At 38.5% G+C, this 25387-nt stretch overlaps 1 pseudogene; it reads right to left on the bottom strand.

The window, feature by feature from the left end:
* Positions 1-4749, bottom strand: part of LOC100057654 (kanadaptin-like) — a 70891-nt pseudogene extending 66142 nt beyond the window's left edge.
* Positions 4750-25387: the final 20638 nt, after the last annotated feature.

Here is a 25387-nt window from a genome sequence, read left to right as displayed (position 1 = left end):
GCAAAAGGGGTACCTGATAAGGTACTTGACGTACCTTATCAGGAATTGGAGGGTGAAGTGCAATTGGATGGATAAGAGTGGAAAGGCCCAGATCTTGCACTAAATGTGCTCAAAATTTTAAGGGACCACTAGAGATCGGAGAAAATCTGAAACAGATTGAAAAGGAATTCGAGTCGATTAGTTCTTAGAAATTGTAGCAAGATGTAATAAGAGGACTTGAAGAAAAGCAGATATTATTAAATAATTACAGTAGAAGTCAAGGATGTGTCCATAAAACGTGGCTACTGGAAAACAAGCATCAGGAGCTATTCAGAGATCCTAATAGGTAGGGGGACATCTTTTAGCAGAAAACATGGTCTTGTGTACATAGTCTTGTATCAGAGAAGGACTCAAACTCCTAGGTAAGGAGATTGACTTGAACAAGACAAGCCTACAGTTCTAAATATAATAAGAAATTAGGCCAATAGAGATTTGAGGAACGTAGAAGCCATAGAGATTTGAGGAACGTAGAAGCCATGAAACAAGATGGTTGCATCAAAAGGAATCTATAAAAAAATGCATGCTGCCTTCACAGCACTTATTATCCAGTTCCTGCCCCCAACTTTTCCCATCCTAACAGAATCCCAATTTTGGTGCAAAGTCTGCTCCTCCACTGTGTGACTCAGGGGAAGATGAACTTATTCTCAAGTCTAGGAATAGATCTGAATTAGTTGAAGCCAATCAATTAATGTCAATCCCCTGAAGATTGTTGTTGGTCCAAAGGTGAGCATATGCTCTAAATTGGCCCAGTCAGATTGGAGTAAGGACTTGTATTTCATGCCAGGAAGATATATTTTCCTTTTCTGTCACCGCCAAGAAAGCATGCCATTGTCACTGGCAGCTATCTAATGGCCACAAAGAGAATGAACCTTAGAATGAATCAAATATGCAAAGTAGTAAAATGCTAAGATGGAAAAAAAGATGGCTCCTTAGTAATATCATTGAACCATCATGCATAAAGTCACCCAACCTCTGGACTTCTAGACACAGGAGATAATAAATATTTTTATTGCTTGAGCCAGTTTGTTTTTAATATATATCCTTCCTGTTTGGAACAGCGTGTCTTGGGGTTTTCTATTCTTATAGCCAAAAGCATGCTCTCTGATTCTCAAGGTTCATTGGCTATCCCAGTGTTTAATTGTAAGTAGCGATGTTTACGTTATTTATCTTATCTTCCTGAATCTAGATTCTGCTCTCTCGCCAACATTATTCGTGTCACTCTGTTTGGTCAGCTGGCCAGTTTCTGACAATCTTCTCCAGGTTTTAGAACAATTTTTCCTGCTTTAGTTAGAGGTTCAAAAATGCAAATGGTATTGAGGGCAAGGTAGATAATGAAAAGGTTGCCATTTGCCAAGGGTAAGAGAGTGGACCATGTTTATCGCGCTTCAATTTGAATTCAGTGGGCCACAGCCAGCCCTTTTTCAATGAAAGAATAGAACAGAATACAGTAGAATAGAATAGATCAGATCAGAACATACTCCCTGGATATAGTAAAAGTAAGTACTGTTTTGTATTTATATGTGTGTATCTGTGTGTGCACATGTGCACGTGTCAGAAAGAGAAGAGTAACAATGTAAAATGTGTTTCTTACTGTGAGTAGCTTTCAAATTTTGAAAAACACTGAAGCAGGTAATATATGCCCTATTTAGAAACAGTCAAATTTAAAATAAAATAAAGAAAACACTACTGTAGCCAAAGGAAATACATGTGCCAGTGCAACTCATCCTACATGCAACCAGCTTGTGACTCCAAGTTGAATTCTTCATATATAATGCTAACTTATTTTCTAATTAAAGAAGACCAAGAATAAATATTTGGGAATTGAATGAATTACACTGAATTCAGCAGTGCTTGTTAAATTTCCAGTACCTCCTGAACTTGGTGAGGTGATTATAGGTTTATTACTAGGTCATCTTCATTTACTTGGCTCCGTGTCTCACTCCTCTCAGAGCAGTTTTCAAAATCTTGTCACCAGGTGACAACTTGATGATGCCCTGTCAAAATGTTATCTTGCAGGCATGAAACATCAGAATTTTTTTAACTACTTTAAAAGCAAGGTAACCATAAACAATTGTGTTCAGATAATATGTTCAAAGCAGTATTATGTACCCAAACTTCTCATTCTCCTGAATTCTTTCCTCTCAATGAATACATTGTTTTTCTTGCCCACAAATAACCCTAGAAACGGACAACTTCTTTTTCCTTTAAAGGAAAACAATGCACATTCTAAATATTTATCTTAAATATCTTTCACAACCATAAAAAATTCTAAATTCCCAAACTAAGTTTCATAAGCATTGTAGTTGATGAAGTTTACATGAGATAGCATTTTAAAACAAATATTCAGAATATCCGGGGGCTGGCCCGGTTGCTCAGTGGTTAAGTTCACACGTTCTGCTTCAGTGCCCCAGGGTTCGCCTGTTCGGATCCCGGGTGCAGACCTACAAACTGCTTGTCAGGCCATGCTGTGGCAGGCATCCCATATACAAAATAGAGGAAGATGAGTACGGATGTTAGCTCAGGGCCAGTCTTCCTCAGCAAAAGGAGGAGAATTGGCGGCAGATGTTAGCTCAGGGCTAATCTTCCTCAAAAGAAAAATTCAGAATATCTGATAAAATAAAAACCAATTCACACTAGAAAATTTAAAAATATGGGGGCTGGCCTGGTGGTGTAGTGGTTAAGTTCGTGCACTCTGCTTTGGTGGCCCGGGGTTCACTGGTTCAGATCCTGGACACACACCTACACACTGCTCATCAAGCCGTGCAGTGGTGACATCCCACATAGAAGAACTGGAATGACTTACAACTAGGATATCCAAATACGTACTTGGGCTTTGGGGGGAAAAAAAATATGATTGGCAACAGATATTAGCTCAGGGCCAATATTCCTCACCAAAAAACAGTAAAAAAAAAATTCAAAAATACAATCTCTCTGTTCCTTACTAAAGGAGAAGATACTTGCAATCTGGAAAGGAAATATCCTACTTTAACTTAAAAATTAGAAAAACAGTAAACCCAAAATTAGAACTGTGAACATAGCATACCAAAGTATTTCTCTCTTTCTCAAGACAATTAAGCGTTTTTACCTTCTCATTTAACAGAGTCAACTCTTTCATTTTAGAAATTTTCAAAATATCTTGTTCCTTTTATATATATATATATATACACACACACACACACACACACACGCAAACACTTTTAAACATAAATATAAGATTTAGGAGAATAAGATAGGTAGATAAATTCAGAACGCAAGAACATGGAAGAAAAAACCAGTTACCACATTTTACAAATGATCATCTGAACTCCCTCTCTGGCCATTCACCTTGATATAGTATCCCAAATACCCCACTCCACTTGATCTGCAGAATCTTCTTTTTTTTTTTTTTTTTTTTAAGATTTTATTTTTTCCTTTTTCTCCCCAAAGCCCTCCCTGGTACATAGTTGTATATTCTTCGTTGTGGGTCCTTCTAGTTGTGGTATGTGGGATGCTGCCTCAGCGTGGTTTGATGAGCAGTGCCATGTCTGGGCCCAGGATTCGAACCAATGAAACACTGGGCTGCCTGCTGCGGAGTGCGTGAACTTAACCACTCGGCCACAGGGCCAGACCCATGCAGAATCTTCTTTTGGAATTCGGAAACAATCAAGCACCTTATTGTCATGAAAATGGGTGTTGCCCCCACCACTCTGGCCTTCAATTGGGGCCCATCCACAGTTGTTCTGGATATTCGAAGGAAAGAAAGTGTTGGTGGAAATTTGCTTGGACCAGGAGATTTCTTTTCTTCAACGCTTCTCTATTTTCCTCGCATTCATTCTTTGATGTTGGGGATTCCTTGAGTGACAAAGATGTTTTGCAAATCTTTTGATAATTATTATTCTGTTCCATGTGTCTGAGACATGTTTTCGCTGGCTTTTGTTTCTGTCGAAGATGTGAGATCTGCGGGAGCACTCATTTCCTGCACTGCTTCTTCTGGCTTTAATTTCTGCCACAGTCTGCTGCTTCCACCACCATTTGTTTCTTTCCATCCTCCTCCCCTTCCTTCTCTTCTTCCTCCTCAGCCTCCCCTTCCTCCACACCGCACTCATCTTTCATTCTTATTAGAGTCAGAGGGAGTTCTTGGGGGGGTAGATTCCCTACCATCCCGGTTTTTTATTTGAATTTGTTTCCCTTTTTCATGGCACCAAAGAGAATCAATATAAGCTTTCTAGCTTTTCTTCCACAACTTTAGTGTGATTTTCAGTCTCTTTTAGCTTTAGTATCTCTGTGGCCTTTACAATTTCTATCAACCATTCAAGTCTCTGTTGCTGTTTCCTCACTTCGAAGTACTCAAGCCGTCATTCTATGACACATCACCTGATGCGCTCCTCGATTTCATTTCCAACATAAAAGTATCTAAAGAATCCTGAGAAGGTGGATCTGATAGAGATTTGCTTGAGGCTTTCAGCCTCTCAGAGATTTCAGAGTGTGTTTCTTCAGTATCATTTAAATTTGTGCCTATGATTAAAAGGTCTCTGACTTCTTGTCAATTTATCAGCTTTCTTCATCTGGTTCAGAGGCTTCTTCTCAACCAAGTCGGATTAAGGAATCTGTCAGCATCACTATTATAAAAATCTTCAGCTTGGCCTTCCTTTTCTGAGATACTGCCTCCTGATGCAACAGCAGTCTCAAAGTATAGAGGATCTGACAAGTTTCCAGGGACCACTAGATCATTGCCTCTTTTTTCTTTCCTGAGTGAATGGCTTGAGCCACCAACTGTTTTCCAGTTGAATCTAATTTCACCCTGCAGAGAGAAATGCTGAGTCCCTGTTTAGCAGGTTTATATTCTAATTCTTCTCTTTCTGAATGAAAAATAAAAAATTGGGAAGCTTCTTTTGGATGCTTTATGTAGAAGACCTCTCTTTCTTGCTGCAACTCTAAGATGAGGGTTCCTTCTGTTCAACTCCGGCTTCGACCGCATCTTTTCTTATTCCTCATCTCATATTACCAGTATTTCTCTTCCTTCCAGTAATATCCATTTCCTCTTTTTCCTCTGAGTCTTCTAACACCTTCTCCAACATCCTTTGTCGCAGCTTGCCCAGTTCCTTCAATTGTGTTTCTGTTCACTCAGATCCTCTGGTCCTTGCAGAATAAACAGCTGATACTACCTGCAAATCTAAGAACATGCCCCAGATAGATCCAACTAACGGTGTGCTGTGGCACTTGGGTTTGCTTGAGAAAAGTGTCATCCCTCGGTGCTTTCCAGATCACAGAGATAAAAGACAGCATTAACATTAGAAGGTGATAGCATTACGTTTCAGGACCAAATGGCTTGTGCTGCAATACGACTAGGTACAGAGATACTGAAGGATGCTCTGGATACACATCATATCTAGGTAGTGGCCAGAAAAGGCAGCAATTTGACTCTCCAGGCTATGGGTGCCAAGGACGATGCTGCTCCACATGCTCTACAGGCTGCAGGGGCCCATGGCCAGGCCTCCAGGGAAGAGGCCACTATGGGTGGGGGACACAGCTGTTCTTCCCATGGAACCCTGCCAATCAAGGTCCAGGAGTGCTGTGGGTCATTCTTTCTTCACCTCCCCAGGTTTGAAGACTGGTGGCCCAGCCTTCCCCTGCACTGCAGGGGGCAGTGGCAGGGCTGGCTTCTTGCAGTCACCATGGAGAGCTTTGACAGTGCAACTTGGATGGGGAAGAGGGCTCACAATCAATTTTTGATTCATTAGTTCTCTTAAAAACAACAGAACTGACAGCAAAATCTACATTCGTGTTTCTTTGAAAGTTTCATGTAAGATGTAATGTGTGTTTTTTTAAGTAGGGAATTCCATTTGAGTTTTTCAGCAGTCAAGGTAGACAATTCCATACTTAAAAACATTTGGCTCGGGAAACTCTTGTTACATAGTGTTTGTCCTTTGTAATGGAATTAATTAATTTAAATAAGGCATGCGTGTTTGGCTTTCCTATAGAGTGATGAGCTAGGGGCAGAAAAATAATTATATATTCCTTATTAATATTTTTATACACACTTCATTAATGCAAAATGTAACCTTAAAAGAGGAAATGATATTTTAAGCTTAACAAGTGAAAACAAAAAAGTGCAACCCATCCATTTACATTGTTGGTGTAAGGAGATAAAGTCTGTTCTCAGTCCATGCATAGGAAATTAAAAGTAGGAAGCTGTTTCTTAAGTAAAAATATTTTAAGTGAGCATGATATCAAGTAGATAGATGGATGGATAGATAGATAGGATAGGTAGATAAAATAATATTGGCTAGCTACCCGCTTTATAGTGAGAATACATTCTCTTATTATTTTAATCAGGTTTAAACCCATACCGAAAATAAATTATAATTGTTCTAAATTGAAATTTCATTCTTGACTCGTACAAATGAATGTATCATATGTTTAATAGATGATTGCAGTGACTAATAAGAAACTGCTAATTCTTTTGTTTGAGATAGCTTTTTTAAGTAATTATTTTATAATTAGTATTAATTTATAGCAATGAAATGTCTTACTAATGAAGAAAATCCTGAATAATGTATTGACTAACAGCATATGTTGAATTAATGATTTAGTACAATTTGAGAGTAATAATTAAATTCATGTTGTTTTGACTCTGACAGTGAAATACATCATGTACGAAAAATTTTGGAGTACATCATAATTTTTACAGAGAAATTATGTATTTATATTTCAAAGTAGAGATAGAAATATTCTAAGTCTATTATGGAAAAGGTCTATTTATCTGCTGATTTAGTATGTGTTTGGAATATATGAAACTAATTAAACATTTCAACCATTCAATCTAGTTAATATTATTAAATATTACACAACTTAATAATATATTCCATGTTGAAAAGTTAATAATAATAATATTTATCATCCTGATTCAGTGATTACAATGTCATAAGTCAAGGAATGAGTATAGGGCTGCCCAGAAAATTCTACCCTTGATTTATTTCTGTGTTGGTAGACAGAAATAGTTTGCCTTTACCAGATCCTATGATTTTAGTCTATGGATTTCAGGATTTTGGATTATCATAGATATAGAATACATAAAAAGCCTAGAAGGAAAACTCAAATATGACAATTTAAAAGAATTAGAGAAAAAGAATTATCTGTATTGTAAATTAGAGAATAATATAACATGTGTAATCATGTTCTAACTGTAATAAGTAACTCAAAGATGTTTTAAGTAAGTGGAGGGCCACCGTGGATTCAGGCTGCTGATGTTGGCATAGAGGACCGCAGGCTTGGAGCTGGGCTCCCAGCGGTTATGCAAAATTCACAGGGAAAACAAGGATGCTCCAGATGTTGTCATAGCACAAGCCAAGGGAAATTCAGCATATATTTTACTCTTACAGTGCTTCTCAATTTAGACTAACACCATTTGAAGTGTTTAATAACCACATGTGGCTGGTGGGTACTGGAGCGCCAGCCTCGGACTCTGTCTTCAGCCCCTGCTGGCTGTGCACTGTCATCAGTGTTTTGAGTGAAGAGTTTCTTAGTGGATTCATGTAATGTGTTCATGAAAGAATCAGAAAAGCAAAAAATATCCTGATAGTTTAGAACAATGTATAAATATTGCAAAAGTTGAATCCAAAGGGCACTTTTTGATCCCTATCTTATTGGACCTTTCTATTCCATTTGCCATAGATTACTTCTTTCTTCTTAAAACTGCACACTGATGGCTCTCACCTGTCTCCCTGACTACGGTATATTTTGTGTTTTAGTTGAATCCTCTTTCTTGGCTTTTCAACGTTGGTGTTTTACATGGCTCTTTTCTTGACCTCCACTTTGTTCTCATTCCACAAACTCTCCCAGAAGTATGTCAAGCTCTTATGTATTCTAATATCACTGAAATCTTATCTCTAGGCCTTACATCTTTTGTAAACCTTTATTTCTAAATGCCTGCTGGACATGTTGAACTGGATGTTTTACAAGCACACAAACCCATCATCCTTGCTTCCACACATATTCTTCAATAGTCCATATTTCATGTTGTGTCATCACCATGCGTTCAGTTAGAAACCTGATCGTGAGCCTGGATGCTCCCCACTCTCTCCCTAATCAGCAAATCCCGTTGATTTCACCAACCTAGCATATATCAATCCTTCTCTTCCTCCATTCCTACTAAAATTGGCTCAATTCACTTGCCTACTCTCTATTTCTTAGAAGGAGGCCAAATCTTCATCAATTCCCTCTTCTGCTAACCATGTGCCCTCAAATCCATTCTCCCAACTTCTATCAAAGGGATGGGAAATGAAACACTGACCAACTTTACTCTCTTACTTAAAACACCTCAGTAGCTGCCACTGGTTGAGGAATAAGGTCCAGGCTCTCTGGTCCTTCATGCCCTCTTTACTGACTTGCTCTTTAACTTTATTCTCACCTCACTTCCTGAGTGGAATTTCACACTCTACCATTACAGGACTCCACGCAGCTCTCTGCAACCCTCAAGCTGTGTGTGCCTACTGACTTGTGTGAGTTGCACTTACATGGTTCTTTTTTACCTTCCCTTTCTTCATCCCTGGACTCTTATTCATCCATCAAAAGACCACACGTGTATCGCATCATTTCCTGAAAGGGTTGTACCTTGGCCGCCATCAATGACTGCTTCAGACTCGGCTGGTTCTCGTTACATACCTCCATCACAGTATCAGACACGCACGTTAAATTATCTAATGTACGTCTCTGTCACCAAGCTGTACATATTTGGAGAAAAGTAACCAATCAGTCATGTCCTGTTCATCTTCATGGCTTTGATATCTTACACAATGTTTTTTATAAGGATTTGATGAACTCATTGCAATGAGGGTATAAATGCAAACGTTTGAAAGTGCACACTTAGACATACAAATACTGCATACATATGTACTCAAGCAAAGCAGAGATTACTTAGTTTAAAAGCATCACATGTAAAGAGACTGAAATATTTTAGTAAATAAAAAGCTGAATATGTGTGAACAGTGAATGCAGCTCCCCCAGAGCATGATTTGGGTTTGGGTTGCCTTATTTGAAACATATCTGACAGTTTCAACTCTAACCTTCCTTGTCAACACCTAAGGGACCGTGTTTAGTTCTGGGAGAAAAGAGAGAAAGAAGGTTATAGAGATGGATGTTGAAATTGCCTCGTATGATCCATGGCACTAATTCACCCCTAATCCTGTTGCCTTATCTGAAAAATGAAGAAATTAGGCCTCTAAGAACCCTCCTGGATCTAAGATTCTAAAATTCAATGCTATGTCTGTATGAGGGATAAAGAAGAGGAGGACTATAGTGAGAGAAAATAAAACAAAACTTGCTTACATTTCAATTCATTCTACTTGCACCTATAAACACACACACATCATTCAGATTAAAGCAGTTTCATGAATTTTAATTTTTCAAAATACATGAGTATTTGAAATATCTAGTTATCAAGGGATGTGAATATGTTTTACTCTTTTTAAGCCCAATAAGTGTTACACAATAACAATGTCCATAAATGTTAATGATCTTGGCTTCATTATTGTTCCCCTTTGATAGAATGATTGCTTAAGATGATATTGAATCTGGGGGGATTTATTCCATATACGGCCATGCTCAGGAAGTCAACAAGATAAAGCTGAGATGTCAGCACCCCTTCATTTGGTCAGTCACGTCATATAGATATGTTAAAATATTTTTCTATGGGAATTCTGAGTGCCATTGAAAATATATGGACTCGCCATGGCCTTTATAGCACCTGGCATATCACTGTGTACATTGCTGGTGTGCAATAAATGATACTTTAGTAGCCAAATCATGAGCATACTAGTAAAAATGTGCTTCACGGAGCGCAATGGCACAGTTTTAAGACGATCGTCAATGACCAAGAATATACTGAAAACCAAGGTTTATAATGATAGAACACAGTGCGATCTCTGCCACACAGGAGACTCTGTGGAGGAACATTAGTTTAATTAATTTCTCTTGTATATAAAGAGCAGATGCTTGTTGAAAAGATGCAGACAGTACAGGATAGATAAAATAAAAACAGAAACTTCATTTTTCCTTCCCATTTCCTATACAACTTCCCAGATATAATCACCGATAATAGTTTGGTATATAAAGGTCTAGATATTTTCTACGCCATTGTAATGGGACATCAAGTGGAACTTTTGCTGTTGTTCTGGAATTGCTAGAGGCCAGAGCTGAGGGCAGAAGAGCGCATGCTAACAATGAGAGAAGATGCTCAGCCTCTGATTCTCAGCTTCCTTATGCAGAGAATGAGAACAGCAATAAATTTCCTCCCTAACTCAGAGGAGTTTTCTTTTGATAAAACATAAGCAAGAACAGTCTATAATTATAAATCACTAGACAAACAAGATATTATTTTGATTCCTATAGAATGAAAATAAATGTATTAACACTATAATGCCAAAAAAAGTAAGCAAGAAGCCCTTAAACCTATGAAAACATACCTCATAACACAGCTCTAAATACGTAACAGGAATGAATAGAGGGAAGGGATTCGTTCCCTAGTGGCTTTGAATGTCACTAATAATGTTGTTTTGTTTTGTTTTGTTTTTGAGGAAGATTAGTCCTGAGCTAACATCTGCCACCAATCCTCCTCTTTTTCTTTTTTTGCTGAGGAAGACTGGCCCTGAGCTAACATCTGTGCCCATCTTCCTCTACTTTATATGTGGGACGCCTGCCACAGCATGGCTTGACAAGCCATGTCATGTCCCAACCTTGGATCCGAGCCACCCAAGAGGAACGTGCAAACTTAACCACTGCACCACCACACTGGCCCCTGTTTTTGTTTTGTAATATGATTTCTTCACGTCCAGAAGCTCACAGTGCCTTGAAGGATTCTGAACTGCTCAGACTCTCCTTAATTTGGGGCACAGAGCAAGGAACAGTCTCTCCAGATTTATGGGAATCATTACCATTGCAGAAACTGTCTAGAAAATAACCGTGTCCACAGGACAGCCCATTTCCCAGCACTCCTTGCTTTGGCCACAGAGTGGAGGAGCCCCAGGCCTGCCCTCACAGAAAGACCTAACTGGTAGAGAAGTCAGAAGACTTGGACGTCAACAATCTCCATCCAGTGGACCTAATTTAGATGCAGGTGACTACACATGGGGACCCTGAAGTGGGAGGTAGGAAAGGATCTTCAGGGGTGGGCAGAGGAGTGGCTGCCCTAGCAAACAATACTGTCTTCGAGGCACGGTGTTAGCTAGAGACTTCATTCTCCACGTTTTTAAACCTGCACCAGCGGTGCTGAGTGGGGACTCCTCCTGTGGGAAATAAGGAGCGGCAGGATGGTTAGAACAGGGCATGCCCCAAGCAGCCAAAGAGGACAGGTGAGGAGAGTGTCTCAGCAACAGGTGAACAAGATTCCAGGGCTTGAAGAGCACCGAGGCCAGCCCACTTCCTTTGCACCTGGGGGAACTGAGACCCAGAGAGGAGAAGGGACTCATCCGTGGTCACCAATTGTCATCTGAGGTTGAAAATGGGGGTGGGAGCAACCAACGGAGGGCCTAGGCTAATTCTCTGAGGACGGCAAGTGGTCATGTGGGTGCTGTTGGGTCCAACACGGGACTAGACCTTTGGGGAGGGGAGGAGAAATAAGAGGCAATGGCAGGGTTTATCTGACGAGCTCCTACCACCTCCCCGGCCTCACACTGTGGCGTCACCGCCCAGGCACAGGACGGCGGGCATGTCGCTGCCCTCGAGATCCTGGGACTTATGTTTCTGCCCGATCTGCGGCTGTTTAGATGACAAGGCTCTGGCATTGGCTGGCGGCGGCTGCCACAGCGAGGGGTCCATCTCCAAGGACATCTTCCCACAACCCTACCTCTTCTCGGCCACAGGCAGGGTCTGCAGTTCCCACAGGGGACAGAGCAGAAGCGATGGCCCGCGGGGCCGGGCTGTGGGGGTCTGGGTGGTTACGGCGCAGTTGCCCCCTTGGGGGCAGCACCGCCTCTGCCGCCCTGTGACAGCTCACCCCCGCCCCTAAGCTCTGTCCACTGCCTATTCGGATTGTATTTTTTACTAAACTGAACCTCCAAAATCATGAGACCAGAGTCAGCACTACGTTATGTTTTCATAGATTTTAGTTTTATAAAGAAGAATGCATCTGTTTATCTTTCAAACACTGCCATTTTAAGTGGAATCAAATATTCTCAAAAAATGCAAGAGACTGAACATATTATTATTCAGAAATAGTCAAAATGGACAGAGATGATGCATAAAACAGCCTCCTAATACTTTTTAAAGCATGTCTTTTCCCAGATAGTTTTACTCAGTGAAACTGACCTGGAACTCTGATCTCTATCATCTGTCTAGTTTTTAAATACATTAATGTTTAGTCTTTAGACTGAAAAAAAAAAAGAAAAAGTCATTGTGAATGATAATTCCAGAATCAGCCTGTGACCCATCACACCTCAGCGGATTTGGCAGCTTGGTCTTGTCTCATTCCAGTGTAACCTCAGCATCCCTGGTTCATTTAATTCTTTAAACTTTAATTAAAAAACAGCAGGAAAAGCCAAGAAGATAAAGCAGATGAAAATCCCTTTATAGCCTGTAGTACAGTGAATAACCATTTGAGAGAATGAGGAAAATTTTGTTCTAATATGAATGTGATCCATTAAAATGTATTTCTCCTGGGCTATCATTCTGCAGAGGAAAATCATATCAATCTTTTGTCTTGTAATGCCAGAAATAGCCAAGTCAAACTGTCTGAAAAGTCTGTGTAGCCGACATAGAATATTCTTTTACCCAGCTCTTTTCTCCTTCTCTACAATATTATTTAAGCTTGTTGTTAAATTTACTCCATTGTGGTCAGAATCTTGCAATACAGTCTACACTGAATTATGTGTCCATTTCAATAATGTAGCAAATATGAGAACTTAGCTGTGGATTTGTTGAAGGGCAAACGAACCTTCTAGCAATCTTCTCTACTATGGAAGTCATCTGTGTGTGATATAATTGCAGCCTGAGTTGGGATCCAGATGCTAATAAAAAGAAGACCAGTGCCCAGCCCGGTCCCCTCACATAAGATGCATTCAATCAAGGTTTTCTCCGTGAATAAATGAGTACGTGAATGAGGAAATTATTTGGGGAGGTGAAAAAGAAATTAAAATAATGACTTTTTTGTCCTGGAAAATAAGTTGAATAAAAATTCTTTAATAGTTTCCATCTTTCCCACTAGTAGATTTAGTTTTTTAAGCCTAATTTCTTTATTGGGGGTAGAAAAATTAAATACGGAAATTTACATATTTGATTAGGTTAACTGATTTTCCTGAGCTGAGTGCAATCATAGACCATCACACAGAGGCCATTTGACACTGTCTTGTAGGGAGAATTTTTAGGAGAACCAAAAGTGTTCCTTGAGAGTTTGCAAACTGGAGGAGCAAGAAATAGAAATGGTCCAATAGTAAGTCACACAAGAATAAATGTATTTGCCCAGGGCATGCGCTCTGCTTTTTCCGCAAGGGAGGGAACCAGTTCCTTTCCGTGTTTTCTTTTTCCTAATGTTGGTGGCCCTATTCTCCCAGTCATCCCATCACAGAATTTAATGCTCGTCCCATAGCTTCCGTGAAATGCTGTCTGATTGCTTCAGTTTGTCTTCTCCCCCAGAAATTTTGGCTGGAATTTATTTTTGTTTGTTTGTTCTTGTTTTGTCTTTGATGAAGATTAGCCCTGAGCTAACATTTGCTGCCAATCCTCCTCTTTTTGCTGAGGAAGACTGGCCCTGAGCTAACATCCATGCCCATCCTTCTCTACTTCATATGTGGGACGCCTGCCACAACATGGCTTGCCAAGTGGAGCCTTGTCCACAACCAGGATCCCAACCAGCGAACCCCAGGCCTCGGACGCAGAACGTGTGAACTTAGGTGCTATGCCACTGGGCCAGCCCCTAGAGTGAAATTTATACACCAAGCACATAGTTCCTTTAAGAGAAAGAGTGACTTTCTCTGGACCCTGCTTTTCCTTCTCCCTCAAAGTCACATCAGTCGAGGAAGTCTTGAGTCATGTCAGCGTCCAAATACCTCCCAAGGACAGTTCCTCAGTGGTTGGTTCTCTCTGTCCAGTCTGTCTTCGCTCCTCCTCACTGTGTCAGTGCCAAGAGTTGATCTGGATTTCTGACTTCCCCGCAGATGGAGCTTCATTTCACCATTCAGACAGAATTCTCTCTATATTCTGCTTGTTCCGTAGAGGCAATTCTACCCCTCTTCCCTTCTGTGTTCTTCGCCAGGCTCTGCCATCACATGCTCTTATCCCTTCCTTGTTGCTTTATAATTTCTGGTGGCATATTCACTCGGGTTTTACCCAGATCTCATCATCCCTACTGAGGTTATCTTGCTATTCGTCAGGAAGCTCCCCTACATTGTTATTCCAGCTGAAGTCCCCTAAAATGAATCCAGAGGGCTTAGCAGCTCTTTTTCTCCCTCTCAGATGCTAGTTGAATAACTAGTGTCACTGTTGCTAGTGAAAGACTAGTGATGTAGTAATAACTAGCACTGTAATTATAATCTCCTGAATATCAAGAAGATGTTCATATGCGCACTGAGTATTATATAAATACCAAAAAGGCATTATTTTTGAAATATATACATAATCTGGTGATTAATAAAATGTGTAAATTATGAAATTCAGAGTAATCCTTGCCATCATTTACCTCCTCCATCAATGCACGGTAATAGTGCTAGCAGCCCCACACACATTTTCCATACTGTTGTAAGTCATCAAAAATTCTCAAAGTGTGACCAGAGGCCATCCTATTATCCATCACTGTTGGGTCAGGTACCGCTGAAAGTGCTTTGCTCTTCTTTTCTTGCTTTGCTCCCACAATGATCCTATTATTAGATTCTATCGTTATCCCTGTTTTGGAAATGAGAAGAGTGGGGCACAGAAAGATTAAGTAACAAGGAAGCACTAGTTAGGAGGTGAGTTAATATGTTGTTAAGTATCTAGTGGATGCTTGCATTGTATTAATTGGCAATAAAACATGGTTACTGCTCTGAAACAACACACACTTTAAGTTGAGGAGACAGTTAAAAGTAATGTGATGGGGGCGATAGAGGTGCCACAGGACAATTTAGGGAGCTTAATGCATAGTCTAGGGGTAGATAGCAGAAAAGACTTCTGGAAGAACAGGACAGTTAAGCTGAGACCTGAGGTTTAAGTCAAACATTTCCATGTTGAGGGGGCTTGGAGGAGAGTGACCATTCCAGGCAGAGAGAACACAAATTCAAATGCAGAGTAAAGCTGTTTGGGGAACCGGAAACCATGACGTCTTGATATTATATAAAGTGGGAGTGACAGGGAAGTGTCTGAAGTAATCAGTTATTTTGGAGGCGTTTTTATAATACTTGATAATAAAAATAGATATAAAATGGAGGATTACCTTTCTACCAATATTCCCGCATCCTCTGGGAATGACCCCATACAAAGGGTGAGCCAGCAGTAATGGTGTTTTTCCTATGTGATGATTCTGCTCTGTAGCCAGCATTGATAGATCCAAGGGTGGCACTTGACCCAAATTGCCACATTTGAAGTCTTCCCTGGCGTTTCTCAAACTGGAGCCAATGAGTGCAAAGCGTTTCCTTCCTGCTGGTTTGAACTTCGAAGTCTGTGAGTCCTGAGAGCTCTTTGTTCCTTCTTATAGACCAAAAGATAATCTAGAGTAAGAGAGAAGCAGGGATGATAACTAGAGTGAACCTGGAAAGCTGTCTTCCCAGAAGAAAATACCTAAGAGTGACAGCGGATATTTATTACACTCCAGTTTTACCCTTTCAAGCTTCCAATTTGCCTAACTAGTTAGAGTGGGGTTCCTATTACTTGAACCCAAAGAGTCGATCAAGAAAATGGTTCATTGAATTGGTGCAATGTGTGTTGTATGTGTGCTAGACTGGGCTTCTCCAAGATTCCAAAGTGGCAAGGGGAAGAGATAATGTGGAAGTATGTCTTCTATTTGGCCAGAAGATATAATGATGACAGAAAAGAAATATTAAGATTTAGGACAGGTTATCCTGACATAAATAAAGAGAAGTCCTGAGATCTCAATTCATAAGAGTTGCAGAATTTGTTGTTAATTGTGGGAAATTCTTTGGTGGCAAAACCATCTCACAATGTCTTGAGGAGTGTCATTTATAAATCAGGCACACTCTGGCCCCCTGCAACTAGAGTCAGAGAGCAGCCCATTCTAACACTTGTGTAACACACACTCCACCAATCACCACATCTTTTTCTCACACTCCAGACACCCTCCCTCTTGCCATTATATTCTTATCTAAGTCATAATTTGAATGAATTTCCTTTTCACTCTATTCACTATAGTCAAAAGGCCAAGTATCAGTCTTGGAAGTGGTTAGAGAAGGAGCTGGGTGCTTCTAGTGGAATTAGAAATGATAGAGCCAGAGAGGTATGCTGCTCTGAGTCCGGTTGAATATATTAACAGATACTTTTACCCAAATGGCAAGATTTACTCTCCAACACAGAAAGGTGGTGAGTGACAGGGAAGAATCAAGATTCGCTGCTTGGTAAAGCCTGAACTGAGAGGTGAAAGAGGAAGCGCTCTTGTTCAAGTGGTGAGATTGGGGCTGGAGATGAATTAGACAAGGAGCCCTTGTGTTTGAGGTGTAGGTGGAAGACACGTAGTTGGTATGACCAGTAGACAATTAGGTAGATCTATGGTGTTTAAATCTTCACAGGTGATATAGCTGGAGGTACAGAATCAAAATTCAGCAGCATGTGGATAGTCAATGAAACAACAGGAACTCAGGAGATTGCCCGGGAGTGTACACAGAGCATAAAAGTATAGGGTTAGAAGACCAGGCCTCGCTAGCTCTTTATTTAAACATGAATACAAACAAAGCATTCCTTGGTAGGTTTGGTAGAAGAGCTGCTTAATTAATTTCTAATAATGATGTGTGCCCTTTTTAAGGTTTTCATTAAAAATCATGACATTTTTAAACCTGCCATGACTTGCATACCTCTCTCTTTCCTTTTTGTCTGGAAGCCAGATGAACTCTAACTTATCATGTAATCATCTATCTTACCATGGATAAAATCATTAATCAGGCAATATTGTCTTCACCTTCTTAAGCAGTTATTTCCAGTGCTTATTTCCCATCTGCTGGACCCCTCCTTTTGCTTCCTTTCTGCCTAGAGTGGCTCTAGTGAAAGTAATGAGCTTAGGAAGGAGTTGATACCTTTGGTCCGATAGGCTTCTCAATGCCCCTTAAATGATGCTGCAAAGAAAACTGTAGAGTTCCACAAGGCATAAAGCCAGGTTGGCCAGCATCCTTCCTAGATTATTTTATTTAATGACTTTCTCTCTTTGGATCTCCCTCTGTTCAGATAGATTTCCTTAGGTTTAGGGCATGAATAAAAGAAAGCTTTCCCACGATGTAGTAGGCTGATTAATGAGTCCAAGAGCTATTAGGGGCCAATACCTAGAACTTGTGAATGTTACCTTACTTGAAAAGTATCATTTCAGATGCGATAAAGTGATGGATCTTGAGATGGGGAGATTACATTGGATTATCTGGGTGGACTCTAAATGACATCCCAAACATCCTTCTAAGAGCAAGGCAGAGGGAGATCTGACAGACATACAGATGAGAAGGTGACATAAATATGGGGCATACAGAGATCTGAAGGTGCTGGACTTGAAGATTGGAGTGATATGGCCATAAGTCAAGGAATGCTGGCAGCCACTAGTGGCTGGAACAGACAGGAAAGGATTCTTCTCTGGTGCCTCTAGAGGGAGCACAGCCTTGCCCACACCTTGATTTTGACCCAATGATACTGACTTGGGCCATCTGGTCTCCAGAACTGTGAGAGAATAAATTTCTGCTATTTTAAGTCACCAGGACAGTGGTATTTTGTTACAGTAGCCGCAAGAAACTAATACACTTGAAATGAAACCTGTCTTTCTTATGCGCTTTTTTGCCCTTAGCCTATCCTTTATATTTAATTGGCTCTTCTCTCTTTAGAACCTTCCACACATATTTATGTAAATTTCATTTTAATTTCAAGCAGTCTTTATTTCAAATCCTGCTCTGCACTCTGTTAAACTCACAATATCATTGTGGAGAAAAAGAAAGCATGAGGAGCATATTTTATCAAGCATTTGCAACCCACATTAGACACTAAAACAACAAATTGGTATGTCCTTTCTAGAAATAAAATTTTTCTTATTTTCTTAATTTTTTAGGTTATGTACATGAAACTAAAGTTAGGTCTTCTATAGGAGGAAAATTATTTGTTCCCAAGTTTTGAGTTATGATTTTATAATGTATGACTTACCCCAGGGGGACTTGAATTTTTGCTCATATATTGTGACAGCCAGGGTGTCAGTGATGGCAGATATCCATGTGGCAGGGTCAGTGAAATTTGCCAAATATTTTATCCTCTCCCCACACACACATTTCCTAGTATCTTTTCAGTTAAGTGGGTCCATATGACTAGTTCTGGCCAATGAAATATGAGCAAAAGTGACACATGTCAATCCTTGCCTGAGGCAGTAAAACATCCTAGGGTTGCTCCCCAGGTGCTATCCTTTTCTGCCATAGTGACAAAGGTGACCATGTGTAGCACATAGTCTGGTTGGAATGTGGAACCTCAATCAGCCTGCACATGGGTCCCACTGACCTATGTGGGACCTGTACTGTGAGAGAGAATAAATTTTTGTTGTGTTAAACCACTGAGATTGTGGTGTTTATCAAAGCATTTCCTAGCCTATAATGACAAATGCAGATGTCTCTTTCTTGTGGTGAGGTTTCTGAGAATAGTAGTGTTCAAATAAAAAACCAGTAAAGAATTTGAACTTATGATTTCTTATCAATTCAATTATGATTTCCTATGATTTCCCACGGAAAGAAATACAGATTCAGGAAAAAACACTGTATTAGCCCAACTTGAAATTTAGCGCAATTCAAGATGAGAAATAATTTTTAAGAATGGAAGTGCATAATTTATGTGCAATAGTATATAATTCTTCATAAATGTTTTCATTATGACTATGAAACACGTATTTGTCACTTTTTTCTTTTCAAAAATTTAGATTGTTAATCTCTTGCCAAGAGCAATAGCTAGAAAATGTTGTTTTTACAGAATTATGAGTTTTTCCCTTTACACAAGTACCTTGATAAAATTTAATAAATTTAAGAATTTTACTTTCTTCAAATAGAGGAAAGCCTTTGAAGCTTGATGAAATGTTTCGGCATAAAAAATATTTTAGTTATGATATTATGCAATAAAAAGCATACTTTAAATAAAGGTATACATAATCATGGTTAGTAATATAGACGTGAAGTAATTTCTATGTCAAGATACTTTAGAGAGAAAAATAGCTAATATAAATGAAACATTTGATCAATTAACAGATAAAACAATGAATTGGTTAGGAAATCTTCAGACTGAATAGAGAAGTTGACTTTTTATGTAAAAAAAAAAAGGCATTTACTAACTTGTCATGTCTTCTGAAAAATAGATAACGTGTAATTTCCTGTTTCAGGAATTCCTCATTAAGGATGTTCTCGTCAGAGTCTTCCACCAGATGTGAAAGCTCACAGAATTCTCCAGAGAGGTTTATCACAATCAAACCCACAGCCACTTGGAGAATGTATCACTATTCAAAACTTTAATAGTAAATATAAAACGCACACAATTGAAACAGAAAATAACAAGCAGCAATCCCTCAGGAACTTGACTACAGGGATCTCTGCTGGAAAGAACAATGTAATGGTCCATGGAAATAGAACAATAATCAAATTTGCAGATTTAGGAAGACATTAATATAATTATAGCAGAGGTACTTAGAAGACCATGGCGCTGAGGAGAAAGTTCAGCTGTGTAGATAAGCAAGTAAAACCATTATTCTGGAACTGATAAAAATTCTTACCTTGTCTTATCCGAAAACTGCATCTATCTACAATTTTCTTCTATTAAAATTTAAGTGGAAACATGATCTATGAGTTCTTTTGTGACTGATTTGCACCAATTTCCCAGCAGGTGTATTATAATGCATACATTTAACAATATTTCAAAGTCGACATTTATTTATTTTAAATAATTCTTAATTTATTCAAGACTAAGATGAAAAATCAAAAGGGCCGTTGAAAGATAAAGTAGCGTATGCAAATGGAACAATTTGAGGTGAGAAAAAGGTATTCCCCTTGATTTCCTTTGTGTTGTACTTAAAATTAACAAATCTAAAGTCATTTAGTGAAACACCTTTCCAGCCCAGCAAAATTCATACATAATTTTCACTTCCATATGAAGCATCTTATATTCAGTCAGTTTAATTATCTACAACCCCTGAATGACATTTTTTAATCCTTTGTGGTTCACCAAAAAACTCTGCAAAATATAACTAAGTGGTGTGTTCATTAAAATGTCAGAAATATTTTCGAGTCCAAATAGCACAGCATATTTTCCCTAAGTGTAGTCATAATACAATAACTATGCCAGGAGGGTGTAATTAACAACGATTTCAAAGAGCAATTGTCTTAAATTATTCAGGATCTTCATGCATAGCATCTTAATTAAGAAACAAAATTATTTTTAAGTTCATCCATAGGAAAAAAAAAAGAAAAGAAACAATGAAAACTACAAGTTTGCAGAGCTCATTTAATATGTTTTACACATAACATAGCTGCAATTGTTTTGACAGGGCACTTCAAGTGCCATTAACATTGACAGAATATTAAAGTTTACACAGAATTTCAAAAAGTGTAGAGTGATTGTATTCTACTTGAATCTTCACACTAGCTGTTGGGGATACAGAATTTGAGAGCACCATTGTGTAGCCATATTGCGCCTGATCTGTTTTAATTTATAACAAGGACCACTCGAGTCCTTGAGTGACATACATGTACCTCTTTATCAGTAGGCCCTGCCCAGGTTTTGTGACAGGAGCCCCAAAAACCATTCTCAACACTTATGCGCAAGCCATTTAGATGGTCAGCCTTCCTCAGCAGCTACTGATGTGGGTTTTTATACAGGGATGGATGCTATGTGTCAACAGATGGGCATCTTGAGCCAAGGTTGTCCCTCCAGCCTCTGCTTGCAACAGGGAAACTAGGCTGGTTGTCTCTCTGTTCACCCTGCCATAGGTGCCAACCTGTGTTTAGGAGAACTTCTTTTCCCCAGGTAAGTATATTTCTCTCAGTCTACTTTAGAGAGCTGGATTTTGAAATGATTACAGGAAATTTAGGGGCACCAAAGTGTTCCATAAATGGACTAATCACTATGATGAAAAGCAACAGATTGTCAAACTGGAAATTTAAAAAAAAGAAGATTCAATTATATATTTTTTATAAGAAACACTTTAAAGACACTACAGAGTGAAAATAAAAGGTACCAAAAGATAAAGAATACAAACACCAAGAACAAGAAAGCTGATGTGGCTATATTAAGGTTGACTTCAAAGTAAAAAAATAAAGAGGGCCATATTATAATGACAAAAGCATCAATTTATCAAGGAGACACACTTCTAAACGCTTATATACCCTCAAATAGAGCTTTAAATGCCTTGAGAAAAATTTGACAGAATTCAGATGAGAAATGCACAAATCGATAACCAAGATTGAAGATTTTAATACTTTGCTCAATGACTATTAAAACAAGTCTAGGAAAAAACCCCAGCAAATATATAGGATATTTGAAAACTGCAGTCAACTGACTTGACCTAATTGACATTTATAGAAAGCTACATCCAACAATCAAGGAACACACCTTTTTTTTTCCCCATTTCATAGGCAATCATCACTAGGATAGATTATATACCAGGCTTTAACACATCTCAGTATATTTCAAAAGACTGAAATCACATGGAACATGCTCGCTGACAAAATAATATTAAAATAATTAACATGAAGATATCTAGAAGAAAAAAATAAGTAAAAACACTTCAAAAGAACCCGTTAGTCAAAGAAGAATCAAGAGGAAAAATATAAATATTTTAAAAGAATGATAATTGAAATACGTAAAACCATTTGGGAGTTGCAGCTAAAGTTTAAATATTAGAAAAGAAGAGAGGCGTAAAATTAATATCTAAGCTTTTACTTTAAGAAGTTAGGAAAACAAGAACAAATAAAATGGATAGTACCAGAACAATAAGATATTTTTATGGAGGAAAAAAAACAATCTCAACCCCTATCTCAATTAGACTATTGTCTATACAAAACAATAATAAAAATGCCTTGTGGGATATAAGAAAAAGTGAGAACGCAAATTCATAACAACAATAACATAAAGGACAGAAATAATTAAATAGAATTAAAATGTTCTCAAGTCCTAACACCACCAAGAAATTTGTACAAGTAATTTGTACTACACTGCAATAAGCCTAGTATGCATGTGGTGATCTTTAGGGCAAACTAATATATACAACAGTGCATAATGGTAATTACAAGAATAACAAACAAACTAATAAAGAGAAAAATGGAATGTTAAAAGTGTTGAATATTGGGGCCGGCCCCATGGCCGAGTGGTTAAGTTCGCGCGCTCTGCTGCAGTCAGCCCAGTGTTTTGTTGGTTCAAATCCTGGGCACGGACATGGCACTGCTCATCAAGCCACGCTGAGGCAGCGTCCCACATGCCACAACTAGAAGGACCCACAACGAAGAATATACAACTATGTACTGGGAGGCTTTGGGGAGAAAAAGGAAAAAAATAAAATCTTAAAAAAAAAAAAGTTGAATATTCCAAAAGGAGTCAAAAAAGGAGAGACAAAAGAACTTAAAACATAAATAGAATAGAAAACATAAAATGAATAGAAAGTAAATAGTATGATGGCAATTATGAATCCAATTTATCAATAATCTCATTAAATATAATTAGACTAATTTCTAAAACAAAAAGTCTAAGATTGTAACAATAAATTTTTTAAAACCTCACCCTATGTTACTTATAAGACTCCCTAAAAGTATTAAGAAATAGAAAGATTAAAAGTAAAAGAATGAAGTTATACCATGGAAAGTCCAATAAAAAGAAAGCTCCTATAGTTATACTAATATCAGACAAAGTCAATTTTAAGCCAAGAGTTGTTATTAGAGATTAATGTAGACATTTCATCATGATAAAAGTATCAGTGCTCAAGAAAGATATAATAGTGTTAAATCTCAAGGCATCACATAACCTTGAAAATAAAAAGCAGTATAGAGATAGTCATTTCAAGATGATCTGAACTAAATTACCTAACAGGGGGTAAGATGATGTTACTCAGTCAATGTCAGTTACCCCTTCACTCAAACTGAGAAAATAATCAGAGCTCAGAAGAACTACAGACACCTCCTACTCACCATCTGATTAGCTGATAAGGCTTCTGTCTGTCAATTTCCTCAACCAAAAATTGAGTGACTGGACCCCATGCAGCCCTAACATTTTGTAATTGTAAAGAAGGATAAGTCCTGGTAATGTTACAATGTCATTTATAGGAAGACACTTTTGATTCCTAAAGATAACTACCTCACAAACTCTGGAGCAAGGTGGGGCACGTGATAAAACTTAGTGTTAACATTTTGATACACCCGCCAGCTTCTAAGTGTGGAAAAGGCGAGAATCTGGCGCTTGTAGTGCCAAGTGCCCGTGACTCTTTCATGAGTCATAGCCCTGTTAGCCCAGCTCTTCAGATGAAAAGACAGAAGCTCAGAGAAATTACATTATTTACAAGCCCTCGTAGATACCGGGGCTTCTGAATTCTCAATTCCTTAAGTAAACTGTCTCAAAGTTCAATTCACATTTCTGAAAAACTTATGAATCAATTAAGTGGTTAGAATGATTCTTAATTTTGTTACAGAGAGAAAGAGGATTTTCCAGTTCAAAAGTCCATTATATAATGTGTCTCTCCAATCCCATTTTATAGATGTTGACGTTGATTGACTGGCTTAGAGTAGTTGCTAATAAATATTTGTTGACTGTATTAATGCAGTGAAATTGAATAAGACTGCACAGAGAGTTCAAATGTTGCCGCCAATTAGCTCTGTGATTTTTGCCTTCAATTTTCTTAATTATAATTACGTCAAATTTACTAGCTTTAAATACTAGTTTCAAAGGTCTGTGATTTTGTAAATCTCAGTGACTTGCCCGAGGTCACCGATTCAGCTGGAGATAGAGCTGATCCTCCAACCTGCTATTGAAGTGAGTTTTCTTTTAAAACAATTATCTTTTACGCCAACTGCATTTTTAAACTGCAGAATCTATGTTTAAGGGATCCATTTAATAGTATTGGCTACTATTGATTTGTCAAATCGGTTTCAATAACGAGAACCTGCATTGCCATCTTTAGATTAAATAACCATAATACCTAAGAGAAGCCAACATTTGCTGCATCCTTATCTGTGTGCCAGGTGATATTCTAAATGCTTCACATTAACTCACTGAATCCACAGAATAACCCTATGAGGTGGGTCCTATTAATATCTCCATTGTACAGTCACAAACCTTAGGTGTGCACAAACACGCACACACGTGTGTGCACACACACACAAGCAACTTGCCTTAAGTTATCTAAGTTATCTACCTAGTAAATGGCAAGGTGAGAATCCCCCTTATCATTGTATATTTAGCTGTTGTTTTAGAATCAGAATAAAATTTACATCTGCTTTTCTTAGCAGGAAAGAAAACACAGTTTATATTAAGAGAGTTTTAAAAGTACAGGATTTTACATACATTCAACAGCTAAGAGACTAACATCCTCTATATCTCAGACTGAAGAGAGTCCTGAATGCAGGTTTTAAGCAACTGACGGTTTAAAATATTTCTGCTGTACTTGTAATTACAGATAGACGTGGGGAAGGAATAAGTCTAGATTAACACAAAACGATTTTTTTCTTCACCCCACTCCCAAAATAGAGGAAACATTTTTCAAGAATGAGAAGAAATGAAGCTTTCAGGTTTGAGGAAATCAAACGTATTCAGAAATCAAATGGAATGCATTGTTTTAACTATCCACTAAACTAGTGATCCTTTCCTCTATTGCACCTGACATTCTTTTCAAAATACCACCAAATGCTGACATGCCGTCATTTGACAGAGATTGCTTGTCAAAAACGAAATATATTCTTAGAGTGTCTCTCACTAATAACAGTCCTCACAGCTGTGAGAACAAGGAACAGCCTCCCGCCCCTCCCATCCTTCTTTATTATCTGTCCTTTTCTGAAATGTCAACTTGCAGAAGTCTTTAATATGTAGAGGGTGACTCTATCAAACCGCAAACACCCCTGAATTCATAGGATGACCCTGCCCACTGAAATACCAGTAAGTTAAGGATGAGTTGTGGAGTTCACTGTGCGGGACAAGTCTGTTTACATTTTCAAAATCTTACCAGGAGCCTATTTTCAGTGTGTAAGATTTCCATTCTCAGGGG

The sequence above is a fragment of the Equus caballus genome, chromosome 30 (assembly GCF_041296265.1).
Source record: "Equus caballus isolate H_3958 breed thoroughbred chromosome 30, TB-T2T, whole genome shotgun sequence".
NCBI lineage: Eukaryota > Metazoa > Chordata > Mammalia > Perissodactyla > Equidae > Equus > Equus caballus.
This window is presented reverse-complemented; position numbering and strand designations above follow the sequence as displayed.